This window comes from Carcharhinus amblyrhynchos, chromosome 20 (genome assembly GCF_965287045.1).
Source record: "Carcharhinus amblyrhynchos chromosome 20, sCarAmb.v2.hapA, whole genome shotgun sequence".
Lineage (NCBI taxonomy): Eukaryota > Metazoa > Chordata > Chondrichthyes > Carcharhiniformes > Carcharhinidae > Carcharhinus > Carcharhinus amblyrhynchos.
In genome coordinates, this window is record NC_137343.1 from 48088156 (window position 1) to 48103921 (window position 15766).

Consider the following 15766-nt stretch of genomic DNA (forward strand, 5'->3'; position numbering starts at 1 on the left):
CAAAAGGAGGCCATTTATTGGGAGGCCATGGAGTTCCACACTTCAGTGAGATCATGGCTGATAGATACTCCTAAAGCACATGGAATTGCAGGCAATGTCTTGAGATGGATAGAAAGCAGGTTAGCAGATAGGAAGCAAAACGTTGGTATAAATGGGTCCTTTCCTGATTGGCAGTCTGTGACTAATGGGGTTCTACAGGGATCTGTGCCAGGACCCCAACTGTTCACATTATATATGAATGATTTGGAAGAGAGAACTGTATTGTTCCCAAATTTGCAGATGATACAAAGTTGGGCGGGAGGGTAAACTGTGAGGAGGATGCAGGGATGCTTCAGCGTGATTTGGACAGGCTGAGCGTGTGTGTGTATCTGCATGGTAGATGCAGTATAATGCGGATAAATGTGAGGTTATCCACTTCAGCAGCAATAATAGGACGACAGATTATTATTTGAATTAGTGTAAATTGAGAGCGGTAGATACTCAGTGAGACCTTGGTGCCCTTGTACATCAGCTGCTGAAAGTAAGAGTGCAGGAACAGCAGGCAGTAAAGAAGGCAAATGGTATGCTGATCTTCATAGCGAGAGATTTGAGTATAAAGATAGGGATGTTTTGCTGCAATTGTATAGGTGAGGCCACACTTGAAATATTGTGTGCAGTTTTGGTGTTCTTATCTGAGGAAGAATGTTCTTGCTATAGAGGGAGTACAGTGAAGATTTACCAGGCTGATTCCTGGGTTGGCAGGTCTGTCATATGAGGAGAGATTAAGTCGGTGAGGATTATATTCACTGGAGTTCAGAAGAGTGAGAGGGGATCTCATAGAAACTTATGAAATTCTAACAGGGTTGACGGGGTAGATTCAGAAAGAATGTTCCAAAGTGGGAGAGCCCAGAACTTGGGGTCATAGTTTGAGGGTAAGGGGTAAACCTTTTAGAACTGAGGTGAGGAGAAATTTCTTCACCCAAAGAGTGGCGAATATGTGGAATTCACTACCACAGAATGTAGTTGAGGCCAGAATGTTGTCTGATGTCAAGAAGAAATTAGATTAGCTCTTGGGGCTAAAGGGATCGAGGGAAATGGGGAGAAAGGGGTTCAGGTAATTGAATTTGATGATCAACCATGATCAAAATGAATGATGGAGTGAGCTCGAAGGGCTGAATGGCCTACTCCTGCTTCTAGCTTCTATGTTTATGCTGATGAGACCCCAAAAGATAAATTGGTGTACTGATAGAGTCCTTATATGTTGATTGTCAGATAGTTTAGGGAGGACACTTCCAATTCAACCTGGAGATAGGCATGGATAACATCTTGCCACCTGTCACCTTTGTGTACGGATCTTCAATCTGCTGCATACAGTATTTATCGAGTTTGGAAACCTGATTGACCATCAGTTTATTGTCCCCACAAAGATTTGTTGGCCTTAAGAACAGGGAGTACAGACATAGTCCTTTCTACAAATTGCACTGGCCTTATTATACCCACACTTTCAAGGCACCCTAGTTCACTTTCCACCTTCTCCAGCATGGAGTAAGGGACTTGGCCTGGCTCTCAAGTACCTAGGTGTAGCAATGGGGTCAATAGAAATCTTGGTCTTGGCTCCTTCTATTTTCCCCAGGCCCTCCTGCAAAACTCCAGGTTATCCTGGTAACTTTGTACAGTTCCCCCCACGCCTCGCCTGGAGATCTCCAACCAGTTGAGCCAATCTGCTGGAGCCAATCTCTCTTAATAAGGCTAGGATTGTGCCCCTGCACATCAATGAATGGGGGAACTCGCTGATTGCTGTCACTAAGTCACTGGGGCCACTTTGGTGCCTTTTATTTGTAAAAGTTCCCCCCTGTAGATGGCTAGCCTGGCCTCTGTATCTTCCAACTTCAGGAGTTGGATGCCTGATTGGAGATGCTTACAGGTCTGTTCCCCTATAATGGAGACTGCAGCTCACGTATCCACCTCCATCTTTCAGGGATTACTATAATTTCACCATTATCAGGGTAACTTTTATTGGTACAATAAGATTCAGTTGGAATGTTTGTCTCTGGAAGAGGGGATACCTGCATGGTATACTCAGACACCAGCCTCAGCTTTCTTCCCAGGCATCACACATTTGGCCTGTTCCTGAAACATTGCTGTAGCTGTGTCTAATGACAGTGTTTGCAGTAATCTGTCATCTGGCAACTACACTTTTCTGGAGTATGTTCTTTAATGCTCTTCAGTTGGCACACTGCTGTTCCTGGTGGTGACATTAAGGTTCCCATATCAAATGCAGCCCTTTAATACCTGATTGACACTAGCACTCTCCGTTGAGGACTGATTATTTGAGATCCCTCTCCCTAGTTGGAAGACATTGCTGCCTGATGCCCCTTGTAGCTTCTGAGCTACTTTTTTTGTGTTCTCAGCTCACAAGGCTCTCAGTGGTTTTTTTGAGAGTCCAAATTGGGTTCTACCAGCAGTTTCTCTTGGATGGTTGGGTCATTTATGCCACATACCAATCTGTCCTGCAACCTCACTAAGAGGTGGTCCAAATTCAATACAAAAGAACAAAGAACAGTACAGCACAGGAAACAGGCCCTTCAAGCCTGCGCCATCCATTTTAACACTCAGTGAGTGCCTTATTCAAATCTTTAGTCGATCATCGACGTTTTGCCTACTTCTAGTGGAACTCCACAATAAAGGGGGTGCAAATTTAGGGAATTATATATGCGCCAGATTAAGGGAGATCCAATTCAGGGACAATTTATTGACACCAATCAGCCTAAAAAGCACGTTTTTGGGGTGTGGGAGGAAACTGGAGAAAACCCACGCAAGCACGGGGAGAATGTGCAAACTCCCACAGACACCGACCCAAGTTGGAGATCCGACCCGGGCCCCTGTAACTGTACAGCAAACAGTGATAGTCACTGAGCTGTCGTGTTGCCCGTCAGATGGTCCAGTTTAAGCGTACACTAACGACGTGAGGCACTAGGCAACTCTTGAAGCAACACCCAAGAGCAGCCCTCGCACGACCCACCGTGTGTATGCCCCTTGTTGGCCAACAAGGTGGACCAAATCACCTGTGAATGTAAAAGGAGACACCAATAAACATAAATAGACATGCAACAGTATTCAGCTCGTTTCCCAACCTAGCCAAGGACTCAATGATAGGTTCCCCAGGTGTTCTCCCAGACGTGGTGAAATGGTCTCATCAGAGAATCATGGGCTTTAGGTTGTAGTGGTTTATTCACCAGGCTTACCAGTATATTAAAAGATTCTGAGTCAAGGGCATCCTTTTAGGTCAGACTTCTCGTTACACTAAGAGCTGGGGACTTGCATGATGTTTGCTTTTTGTCTCTTTCAATGCTGCTAGCACAGAAGAGGTAATGCAAGTACTCAGTGTATTGGACCCAGTTTTCCCTACTAATATCTACGGCTCGAGTTTTTCCAAATTAGGCATCCTTGCTTTTTTTTAAAACCAGAGAAATTCTTGAAATTCAGAGGTTGTTTGGAGGGAAAGATGGAGGAAAATAAAGGATATCCCATACTTGTCGCCAGTGTAGGAATTCAGCCAAACAGAAGTTTCCTATCACCAACACCCTTTATTGTCCACCAATGGAAAAGGCCACAGCTTACAGTCAGATAGTCTTCACCCTGGGACCTACAACTCCGGTCTGGATAAAGTTAAAGGGTTAAAAACACCTACTGGCTGCTCCCCATTCCCTCTGCTCACTCAATAACGCAGTTCATACTCCACAAAGATCTACTGACGGTTCCTCTGTGGCTTTATCATAAGTAAGAAGTCTGACAACACCAGGTTTAAGTCCAACCGATTTATTTGATAGTAAACTCACTAGCTTTTGGTGAATCACCTGACGAAGGGGCAAACCCCGAAAGCTTGTGGGTTTACTATCAAATAAATTGGTTGGACTTCTTACTGTGTTTACCCCAGTGCAACGCCAGCATCTCCACATCATGGCTTTATCATAACACATACTTTTGTGTCTTTTAAGGGGAAGGAAGGTTAAAAAGTTTACGCAGAGGAAGAGATAGGTTTCAGAGGAGGGAATAGAGCAGTGAGACTTGTTCTGGATTTTTCCAGCAAAGTGTTGGTGTGGACCCATGTTTTAATCCCGTGTAGAGCTAGAAAATATTGTTTGGTGGTTGATAGGAACAAAAGCAAACAAATCATTCTCTTGATTTGCGTCATTCCTATAGTACACCATTATCTTGCGGACATCCACTGACTAATATCAGTAATACATTGCTAACAGTATGTTCACAGGAAGCGACAAGGGACTCAAAACTTGTTTCTCTGCCGCATGGTGAAAACAAACTGTTCTGCCAAATCAATTCAATCATGCAAACTGTACTTCACTTGATCATGGAAAATCTAAGAGCAATCACTGAGACGCATCACAAGGTCCTGATTAATTAGCTACAATTTAAGCTTCTGTATAGATTACTTATAATTGTCAATCTAGTAAATGTGGTGGGCAGCCAGGGATGGAATGGAGCGTGTAAATTACAGACACATGAAGGCCACTCGACTAGGGAAGCTAACAATGCATATATTTTGCTTAACACTCTCCTGACCTGGTATCGCCTTGGCTTTATTACTGGATTGATCGGCAGGCTGACCTGCTAAAGGAACTTTATTTCATAACTAAGACATCGCCATAAGACCTAGAAGCAGAATTTGGCCACTCAGCCCATCGAGTCTGTTCCGCCATTCAATCTTTATTTTTCTCATCCCCATTCTCCTGCCTTTTTCCCCATAACCCTCACTGTGTGCAAAAGCTGGATTTCGTGATACGCAATTAATTAGTGACTCAATAGACGGATGACTAAAGTACAGGAAACCAGTTATGTAGGAACAATTTGGACAAAGGTGAGGCATGATAGAGGTAAGAAGTCACTTGCGGGAGTTTGTCCCAGGGGATACAGTGCTACCAACTTAACCACAGCTAACACTTAACATGCTGATAAGTACATTATTTATCACATATTGCTAATAAAGACACAGATAACAAGGTTTGTCCCTCAATCATTTTAACCCATGTAGCTATGTTTAGCAACATCAAAGCAAGAATTCTTGCAACAAGAGTGAGAGGAGGTTCAGGACCCCCCTCTTGCCCACAGGAATCAATCATTCATTGGTCCCTACCAATAGGCACCAAAATTCATGGCTATGCTGGGGGGAATCAGAGACCACCGGGTGGTCAGGGGCATGGGCAGGCTGTGTTCTTGGGGAAGTGCCAGTCTGGCAGTGCCAGGCACCCTGGCACTGCCTACCTGGCACTATAACTGAGCTAGGGGCATTGCCAAGGGGATGAGGCCCAGGCAGGAGTAGGGCCTGAGTGGTAGTGGGACAATGATGGGGGGAAGCAAGAATGGAGTTCTGCATAGGGGGAGATCAGCAGGGGGAGGAGCTCTGCTGATGGGGGTGTGATCATGGAGGTTGGTGAAGGAGGGACCGCCACAAGGAGCAATCGGCAGTGAGGGGAGGGACTGGCACAGGGATCAATTGGCAGGGGAGTGCCAGATATGGAGCGATTGATACCAGTGGGGTGGGGGAGAACCTGCACAGGGAGCAATTGGCAGGGGAGGTAGGCAATGTCTGTGGGGGGCAGGAGGGGTGGGGGGGGGGGGTGGGGGGGAGGGGAAGGCCTGGGTGGGATGCTCTTTCAGAGAGTCAGTGCAGGCTGGATGGCACAAATGGCTTCTTTCTGGTGTGGAGATGCCAGTGTTGGACTGGGGTAAGCACAGTAAGAAGTCTTACCACACCAGGTTAAAGTCCAACAGGTTTATTTGGTAACAAAACGCCATTAGCTTTCAGAACACTGCTCTTTCATCAGATAAGTGGGAGTTCTGTTCACAAACAGGGCATATAAAGGTACAAACTCAATTTACAGAATACTGTTTAGAATGCGAGTCTTTACAGGTCATCAAGTCTTAAAGGTACAGAAAATGTGAGTGGAGAGAGGGTTAAGCACAAGTTAAAGAGATGTGTATTGTCTCCAGAAAGGATAGTTAGTGACATTTTGCAAGCCCAGGCAAGTTGAGGCAATTACAGATAGTGTGACATGAACCCAAGATCCTGGTTGAGACCGTCCTCGTATGTGCAGAACTTGGCTATCAGTCTCTGCTCAGCGACTTTGCGTTGTTGTGAAGGCCGCCTTGGAGAATGCTTACCCGAAGATCAGAGGCCAAATGTCCATGACCGCTAAAATGTTCCCCAACAGGAAGAGAACAGTCTTGCCTGGTGATTGTCAAGCAGTGTTCATCCATTGTCGTAGCGTCTGTATGGTCTCCCCAATGTACCAAGCCTCGGGACATCCTTTCTTGCAGTGTATCAAGTAGACAATATTGGCCAAGTTGCACGAGTATGTACTGTGTACCTGGTGGATGGTGTTGTCATGTGAAATGATGGCATCCATGTCGATGATCCGGCATGTCTTGCAGAGGTTGCTGTGGTAGGATTGTGTGGTGTTGTGGTCACTGTTCTTCTGAAAGCTGGGTAGTTTGCTGCAGACAATGGCCTTTTTGAGGTTGTGCGGTTGTTTGAAGGCAAGAGATGGGGGTCTGGGGATGGCTTTGGCGAGATGTTCGTCTTCATCAATGAGATGTTGAAGGCTCCAGAGAAGATGTCGTAGCTTCTCCGCTCTGGGGAAGTACTGGACGACGAAAGGTACTCTGTCCACCGTGTCCCGTGTTTGTCTTCTGAGGAGGTCGGTGCGGTTTTTCCCTGTGACGCGTCGGAACTGTCGATCGATGAGTCGAGCGCCATATCCTGTTCTTTTGAGGGCATCTTTCAGTGTCTGGAGGTGTCTGTTGAGATCCACTCATCTGAGCAGATGTCAGTAGGGAATGGCTTCTTTAATGTGTTTAGGGTGGAAGCTGGAGAAGTGGAGCATCATGAGGTTATCAATGGGCTTGCGGTACAGTGAAGTACTGAGGTGACCGTCCTTGATGGAGATGCATGTGTCCAAGAGTGCAACTGATTCTGGAAAGCAGTCCATGGTGATGGTGGGATGGAACTTGTTGATGTCAGCATATAGTTGTTTCAGTGATTGTTCACCATGAGTCTGAAGGAAGAAAATGTCATCAATGTATCTGGTGCATAGCATCGGTTGAAGGTCCTGTGTGGTGAAGAGGTCTTGTTCGAACCTGTGCATGAAGATGTTGGCATATTGAGGTGCAAATTTGGTCCCCATGACTGTTCCGTGTGTCTGGATGAAGAACTGGTTATTCAAGGTGAAAACATTGTGGTCCAGGATAAAGTGGATGAGTTGTAAAATTGCATCTGGAGATTGGCAGATGTCAGTATTGAGTACTGAGGCAGTTGCAACAATGCCATCGTCATGGGGGATGCTGGTGTAGAACGCCGAGACATCCATTGTGACGAGGAGTGCTCCTGGTTCAACTGCTCCATGTGAGCTGAGTTTCTGTAGGAAGTCCATGGTGTCGCAACAAAAGCTGGGAGTTCTTTGTACAATGGGTTTCAGGATGCCCTCAACGTAGCCGGAGAAGTTCTTGCACAGGGTCCCATTGCCCGATACAGTGGGACAGCTGGGTGTGTTTGCCTTGTGTATCTTTGGGAGGCAGTAGAGATCTCCAACGTGGGGAGTACCCCTCAACCAGGATCTTGGGTTCATGTTACATTATCTGTAACCACCACAACTTGCCTGGGCTTGCAAAATCTCACTAACTGTCCTGTCTGGAGACAATACACAACTCTTTAACCTGTGCTTAACCCTCTCTCGATTCACATTGTCTGTACCTTTGAGACTTGATTACCTGTAAAGGCTCACATTCCAACCATTATTCTGTAAATTGAGGTTGTGTCCTTATATGCCCTGCTTGTGAACAGAACTTCCACCTACCTGACTAAGGAGCGGCGCTTCGAAAGCTAGTGGCTTTCACTACCAAGTAAACCTGTTGGACTTTAACCTGGTGTTGCGAGACTTCTTACTGTTCTTCCTGGTCCCAGGGCACTGGAGATCTCCTAATACATTGGGATATTGGGATGTCTGTGCAATGACACCCTAAGTGCTCTGTCCCCCTAAGTGGCTTCACCAGCAAGCTTAGGCTCTGTTCCCCCTAGTGGTGAGGATCTGTTCAAAAAAGTGACAAAGTGCCATGAGACTGCATTTTCAAAATCACCGAGAAAATGGGTCTGAAACTCTTGCTTGTTCAGCATTTGAATTGTTTAGTAAAATTTCACCCAAAGGAATCTCACTAAAGAGGAGTATAGACTGCAGAAATACCAGATTAGGGAAGCTCCGTGCGGGGAATCAGTCTTTCAATCTTTACCTTTTCGTATCTGGACTCATTTCAATGGGCTGCAAGAAATTAAAAATTAACCCAAGAATTATAGAAATCTCTTAAAATGGTTTCAGTTAATCTGGTAAATATGCTTCTTGTAAGCCAATGCCACACAATCCTCAGTTTCTTTCCAGCCAATTAAAATATTACATATATGCATTTTTCTACTTAGAAACAGATTTGCAATGTGCACCTGCAAAATCAGTTTAGGAACCGATTTGCTTAATTGCACCAAGAGCACATGCTATTGATTGCGTTCCTAAAACAAGGGATATCCTTCTCTAGGTAAAGCGACCCACACTGTACAAAGTACTCCAGGTGTGGTCTCACCAAAACGCATTAAAATTACAGCAAGACATTTAGTCTTTGTACTGCAACCACTTTACAAGAGGCTAAAATGGGTACATCAACTTTTTTTTTAAATCTTAGCAATCAGCTCCTTAGGAATTGTAGGCTTTGGGTTAATTTTTCCAATATCACTTCTTCACTAAAAGTAATTACTTTAAGTTCCTCTTTCTCATTAGAGCCTTGGTTCTCCATTTGTTTAACCCAAATATTTTTTAAACATCCAGTATCTCCTTATTTCCCATTATGATTTCTCCATTCTCTGCCTCTAAGGGACTCATGTTTACTTGTGCTAAAACCTTCCTTTTTATTTGTTTGTCAAAGCTCTTACAAGCTCTACCTTTTACAATTGCTCAAAAATAGTAGCTGATAGGAGGAATGGTCGATAATTTTAAGGAGCTACTGAACAGGATGCTGAGTATCTTCACAGGATGTAGGCATCGCTGGTAAGGCCAGTATTTATTGCCTGCTCCTAACTGCCCTCAAGGCGGTGATATTGAGCCAACTTCTTATGCCAAGGTGATGATGTGTGGCTTGAAGAGGATATTGCGGGTGAAGGTGCCCTCGTGCATTTGCTGCCCTTGTCTTTGTAAAGGCCTCGAGGTTCAGAGATGCTGGGGAAGGAGCTAGTGGCTGCAATGCATCTTGAAGATAGCTCTCCCTTAAGCTACTGCACACTTCGGGATGAGTGAGAAGAGTCATTCTAGGGCTAGATAGTCTATCTTACACTGACTTTAATGAAGGGGAGGATCATGGTATTGGCAAGGCGGTCACAGAGATGGAAATCAACAAGGGTGAGACAGAGCACAACAGAGCAGCACAAAGCATGTGGAAAGGCAGCTGTTTGGAATTAGCTTCCTAAACCTCCCTCCTCTGCATGTCTCCCTGCTCCTTTAATAGCCTGTGAAGTTTTCCAGGTGCTCTAAAATTGCAAGTTGTTTTGTGCAGAAAGAATTGAAACGCACTGCACTTCAGTACCCATTTCCAGGGAATTTGGAACAGAGCAATTAGTCTTTGTACATCATTCCAGCAACAAGGATCTTTCACATACCTTTCAAGGTAGGTGTTGCAAAAATGGATTTGGAAACTGGGCAGGAAAAATTTGCAATATTCTTAAAACTGATATCAAAACAGCCATCATTGTTTGTTTCAGAGTATTGATCCAGCTGGAATCTTCAATGTGTTTGACAGCCTGTTACTGCTTTTATTTGGATCATTTGGACTTGTGCCTAGACAATAGTGAGTCATATTATGTAAAAGCACACTCTGGCGACACTGGTCTCTCGGACTGCCAAGATGGAAAACTGACAAGAGAAAGAGAACGTCTCCTTCACCATTCCTCTCTGCACAACATCAAAGGCCAAAAAGTGAATAGTCCCTTAACTCTCTGCGCACAACCACAGAATTTAAACAGTACAATAACAATGCTACTTCCTACATTTATAAAGAGATCATCAATGATTCAGTTTATTTATCAAATATAACAATGGAATTTTCACAAAATGGAACATCTTTTGCATCCCAGAATGTTTTATAGCAATAAAGTACTTTTGAAGCATAGTCACTCTCTGTAATATAGGCATATACAGCAGTCAGTTAGGGGTGGCACAGTGGTTAGCACTGCTGCCTCACAGCGTCAGGGACCGGGATCAATTCCTGTCTTGATGACTGTCTATCTGGAATTTGCACGTTCTCCTCCTTTCTGCATGGGTTTCCTCGGAGAGTTCCAGTTTCCTCCCACAGTCCAAAGATGGACTGTGGGAGGAAAGATGGTTAGGTGGATTGTCTGTGCTAAATTACCCCTTAGTGTCAAAAATTGTGTTGATTAGCCATGGTAAATGTGTAGGGTTATAGGGTAGGAGGTTGGGCCTGGATAAGATGCTCTTTTGTTGCAGGCCCGATGGGCCAAAAGGCCTCCTTCTGCACTATAGGAATTCTTTATGTATATTGAATGATTTGGAGACAGCAAGGTCCCACAAACTGCAATGAGTTAAACACGTGGATAAACTTTTTAAAGTGATGTTAAACACCACAATTCAATCACCTACTCATCAGTTGGCTCTCAATTCAAGGATGAGGTCTATTCAGAGCTGCAAGTTTCTGTCACAGGTCTTCATGTGACTGAGCAGGCCGATTTCCAACCTCCGGATCTTTGGGATCATGGGGAAGGGTATCCATGAGATAGTGGGACCCAGAGTGCAGCATCGCTTCTCTTTCCTTCTCTGGACCCTGGTTTTAGCCTGCATGTAACTTGATTGAAGGTGGGATGCCATCATGATCTTGGTGGTCAGATTTTGATGGAAGTTCAAATCACAATGACCAGGACTCATGGACACAATGACCAATGACTAAGACCTTGCCATTGCTGTCTTCCACCTTCACAACCAATGAAATGTTAAGTCTTCTTCCATTGCCTGTTCTGCCTTTAGGGACAGTTTGGACCACACTTTGTCTGGCACCCTACCCCCATAGCCCCATGCATTTATCCTAGCTAGTCCCCCTTACACTAAGGGGGAACTTAGCATGGCCAATCCACCTAATCTTTGAACAATGGGAGGAAACGCATGCAGACACAGGGAGAACATGCAAATTCCACATAGACAGTGACCCAAGTCAGGAATCGAACCCAGGCCCTTGGCATTGCGAGGCAGCAGTGCTAACCACTGTGCCATTGTGCAGCCCACATGGAAACTGTGCCCTGTATGTACACCAAGGTCTCGGTCATTGATATATATTGGGAAAAACAATACTGACCCCTCGAGAATATCGCTACAAACTTTCCTCTAGCCTGAAAAACAGTCATTAACTCTTTGTTTTCTGTCATTCAGCTGTTTCCATTTCCACGTTGTCCCTTTTAATCCATGAGCTAAATTTGCTCACAAGTCTGTTATATGGCACTGTATTAAACACCTTTTGTAGGTTCATATGCATCACATAAACAGTATTACCCTCATCAGCCCTCTCTGTTACCTCTTCAAATAACTCCAGTAAATAGTTATACATTACTTTCTCGCATACATACCTATTACCCTTTCCCTCTGTCTCCTAATAACTTCCAAATGAAGCCAATGTGTTGTCTCCATCACGATCCACTTCCATATTTGTTATGATTTTCACAGTAACTTCATTGCGGTGTTAATGTAAGCCTACTTGCAACATTAATAAATAAACTTTAAAACTTTAATAGTAACTGATTATTGGACCGTGATAACCCCCATGAGGTCCATGGAAAATCACTGATTGACCTCCTGTGGGGCTCGTTGAGTAATGGTCTGCCCAACTGGAACTCATTGCCTAAGCCTTTTATAAGGCATGTCCAGGACTGGACCGACTGAACTGCAGTCCCAGGCAAGCCTAATGTGTGTACGCTGCAGTAGTGGTTTTACTTTGCATTGTATAATAAACTATGTTCCTTTCCAGTCGGGTTTCCTGAGTCATTACAGGAATCTTGTCAAACACCTCTGGAAGCCCATATAAATAATATCAAAAGACACCCTCTCATGAGTGACTTCCCACAAAGTTCAACTAGGTTTTTGAGATGTGATTTACATTTTAAAAATCTCTGTCCCTCACTGATTATATCGTTTTTCCAAATGTTCAGTCTATAACAGATTCTAGTAGTTTCTCCATAACTCACATTAGACTGATTAACCTGTAGCTTCTTGGTTTATCTATCCAACTTTTCTCTTTGGAGTGGGAGAGAGGTAGAAACGTAATGGATTTTATGCTGTTGTAAAAGGGGGAGGGGAAAGTCGGGCAAAATAGAACATCAGGGATAGGTTAGAGGCAAGAGAGATTAAATGATAAAGGTGTCTCGGAACACAAGACAAAAGGAAGTGGCAATGAGTAATAGGTGTGATTTATTAAAATCCAAACACTCCTTCCAGGTGAAGCAACAATTTATTTGTACTTCTTTCAATTTAGTCTACTGTATGTGCTGTGCACAACACGGTCTACTTCACGTTGGGGAGACCAAATGCGGATTGGGTGACCAGCCTGTGGAACACCTTCGCTCGGTCCACAAGCATGACCCCAACTTTCCTGTCACCTACCATTTCAATTCACGATCTTGCTCCCATGCCTACAGTTCTATTGTTGGTCTTTACACTGTTCCAGTGAAGCCCAACTCAAGCTGGAGGAACAGCACCTCATCTCCCAACCAGACACACTACAGCCTTCTGGACTCAACACGGCAGATTTTTCCTGTCCCACCCACCACGGGAACCATGTAAAGGTCTGTTGACCTCAGGCGGAATTTTCTGAAAATTGGGACGAGCGCGGCTAGAAAATCCCACCCATTAAGTTCAACAACTTCAGACCACAAACTCTGTCCACCATTTTGAATTTTTTCCCATACTGTTTCTTGTTTGCATGTTTTCCTTTCAGAGGGCTGGCCTTTATTCAGCTATTAACACATTCTGCTATTTTGCTTTCAGACAGCGCTGACCTTTATTCAGCTATTAACACATTCTGCTATTTCGCTTTCAGACAGCACTGACCTTTATTCTGCTATCTCAACATGTACTCTGGACCAAAGCTTTAGACTTTAATACCAATACCATTACCACTCCCTTTGTCTTCCACGTGTTCCATGACATCTTTGTCATTCAAAGATGAGTGGCTTTGATGGATTGGCCATGCTAAATTGCTCCTTAGTGTCAGGGGGACTAGCTAGGGTAAATGCATGGGTCATGGGCATAGGCCCTGGATAGGTTTGTGATTGGTGCAGACTCGATGGGCCAAACGGCCTCCTTCTGCACTGTACGATTCTATGAATCTCTCCTGCCTCTCACCTATCCCTGACCCTCAATTTTGCTCCACTTGCCCATTCTCCCCTTTTAAAATAGCATAAAATCCACACATTTCTTAGTTCTTAAGAAGAGTGATTTTGGATCTGAAATGTTAACTCTGATTCTCTCTCCAAAATGCTGCTAGACCTGCTGGGTTTTTCCAACATTTTCTGTTTTTATTACCTAAACCTAAATCTTAGTTCACGATCCACCTTTCTCCTCAAACCTGATATTGAATTCTATCATACCATGGTCACTGTTACCTAGGTGTTCCGTCAACATTAGAGTAATAATTAATACAGTTTCATTGTTCATGATTAAATCTAAGATGATCAGTTCTCTTGTTGGTTTCAGAACATGTTGGTCCAGAAAACTGTGTAGATAGTACTCAACAAATATGCTGCCTTTGGAATTTAAGCGTTGTTTCTTCTATGCCAAAATCAAACTGTTCTGTTTTGTAACTAGCTTCTCTGATTTCCAAATAAATATATCTCGCTCCGTCAAGAATCAGATACAAAATGTGGCACAGATCAAAGCATCACAGCCTTGCAAAAAACATTAAAAATAAATGTTCCTGAAAAAAGAGACGTGTAGTTGAAGCTTTTTGTCTTGCAGACATCAGAATAAACACAAGAACATAAGAAATAGGAGCAGGCGTAGGCCATCTAGCCCTTCGAGTCTGCCCCGCCATTCAATAAGATCATGGCTGATCTGAAGTGGATCAGTTCCACTTTCCCGCTTTCTCTCCATATCCCTTAATTCACTTGTCTATCAAAAACCTATCTACCCGTGACTTAAATATATTTAGCGAGGTAGCCTCCACCACTTCAACGGGCAGAGAATTCCAGAGATTCACCACCCTTTGAGTGAAGAAGTTCCTCCTCAACTCCGATCTAAACTGCCCCCCAATTATCTTGAGGCTGTGCCCTCTAGTCCTGCTATCCTTTCTAAGCGGGAAGAATCTCTCTACCTCTACCCTATCCATCCCCTTCATTATGTTATACGTCTCTATAAGATCCCCCCTCATCCTTCTAAACTCCAACAAGTACACACCCAGTCTATTTAGTCTCTCTTCATAGTCCAACCCCCTCATCTCTGGTATCAGCCTAGTGAACCTCCTCTGCACTCCCTCCAAGGCCAATATATCCTTCCACAAGTGCGGTGACCAAAACTGCACACAAGAAAGCCAAAGGACAGTTGCCAGGAGTACTGCCTGTGTACGACCCTCACCCACTTGGGGGCTGAACTCACCTGGACATCCCCAATGCAAACTACTCGCTCGACGCCATCCAAACCTGTTGTTAAACCCCACCAACATGACATGGGAGGTTTCCTTATATGGAGGTGTGACAATACAGTGGGGAAGCCCGCTAACGATATTTAATTCTATAGTAACGGAATTCCCAACCTTTCATGGCAGGACCCACACTATATTTTTCATGGAGGGCAGGAACTATGTCAACAGGAAATCCAGCCGGCATAAAGGCATTTTGGGGACATCCGCTGGATTCTCTGCCCCCTTTCCCACCTGCTGAAAATGGGGAAATTCCCACTTACTCTCTTTGAAGAAACCAAAGCTGTCAATCAGGCTTAGAGTCAATGTTAACATTGCAGTTAGGAATAATGGTTAGATGCATTCAAGCGTGAAAGGAAATGTAAATAAACTGGAGCCTGAGTAGAAATCAGCTGCTTTCAAAGCAATGCACTTTGAAATTGACAGAGATCAAAGGTTTCCAAAGGAATAGAGATGGGTTCAAAGGTTTCAGCTTGCTAGGAAGCCTCAGAAACTTCAAAGCTATGTGAATACATTGGGGCTGAATGCACAGCTGGGCAGAATGATGTCCCCTCCCCATGTGAAATTGACATCTCTCTGACAGAGGGCTTCAAAGGGGTCTGCTCTCACCTTCAGCTTCTGACACAGTGAAAGGGAAATCTTTGCTCAGAAAGGAGTGCTGCACTGATATTAAAATCTGCCAGATGACTGGGGGACATGGAGATTAAAGTGACCTGGTCATTTCAAAATTTCCACATCTGACAGGGCGGTCTGAAATCACCATGCCAAAGGTGACCTTCAAGTCTGCCAGGTCTAGAAGGGGCAACCCAGCCAAATGACCCACATTCTAGGGGACAGTGGCAAAGGTCAACCCTTTTCCCACAGCCAGAGCCCACCCAACCCCCAGGGGTCTTGTGGGACCCATCCTCTGCAGTCTGCAGTGGCAGAGGGGCAAATGACCGCTGAACCTACCTCCTTAACCATCCCCCTAAAGTGCCAGGTTAGGGTGTCAGTGCCAGGGGTACTGCATTGTTGGCATTGCCAAGGAGCGTGGCTTGAATGTGGG

The 15766-nt window shown here is 44.5% G+C and overlaps 1 protein-coding gene across 1 annotated transcript in view; it reads right to left on the reverse strand.

Moving 5' to 3' along the window:
• Window positions 1-15766, reverse strand: part of sxph (saxiphilin) — an 82419-nt gene that overhangs the window by 43799 nt on the left and 22854 nt on the right. The gene's annotated exons all lie outside the window — the stretch shown is intronic.